We start from the raw sequence: 728 nt of genomic DNA, 5'->3' as shown, positions 1-728 counted from the left end.
CCCAAAGTTAAATCTTTTATCTGTCAAGTGTTCTTTAGCTCACCGGTTATGGTCATTTACAGATACTTTGAAGAAGTTTTTATCCAGTCTATTTGCTTACAGAATTTTTAATAACAACTTGTTAATTCCAGGAAGGCCCATTTTATGAACACGATTGTATTCATAAAGTTCAGACTCCCCTGGCCTATATGTCAACTTTTTAGATCAGCAGAATTTCTTACGAGCAAGTTTTCACTGCGGTCTGTTTTTAATCAACTGATTCTTCTTCACTGAGATCTGTAGCATAAATCCAGCAAAGAATTGTATGTGTGCTACACACTGTAAAGACATTTATATGGGTACATAAATTTGATACCCTAACAATAAATGTTTCTCCAAAAGCAGTGTTACTTTTATTTCATCACAGATATTACATTTGGGGCACAAGAAACAATTCAGTATTTTGTATCTAGCCAAGATGAGAATTCTAACATTTGTACTTTTATTGTAAACTTTTCATCTTTAGTGGAATATTGCCTCCCAAACTTGTTGCCTACTACTCTCCTCCTGACCCACGACCCCTCAAGTTTTCAAATTCCAGACTCCCCTTGAGTCTTCATTTGCTCTCCTTCTACAAATAGTCCATGGTTGTGCATTCTCTATCTTTAGAGTAACTCCAGGCTTCAAGTCCTCCAACCTTTCTCTCCACATAAGGAAAATAAATGTCTATGTAGCTACAGTAGGTCAAT

This window comes from Petaurus breviceps, unplaced genomic scaffold (genome assembly GCF_028583685.1).
Source record: "Petaurus breviceps papuanus isolate PSGF00001 unplaced genomic scaffold, PetGlider_PUasm1.0 90459, whole genome shotgun sequence".
NCBI lineage: Eukaryota > Metazoa > Chordata > Mammalia > Diprotodontia > Petauridae > Petaurus > Petaurus breviceps.
Note: the sequence above shows the minus strand (reverse complement) of the source record.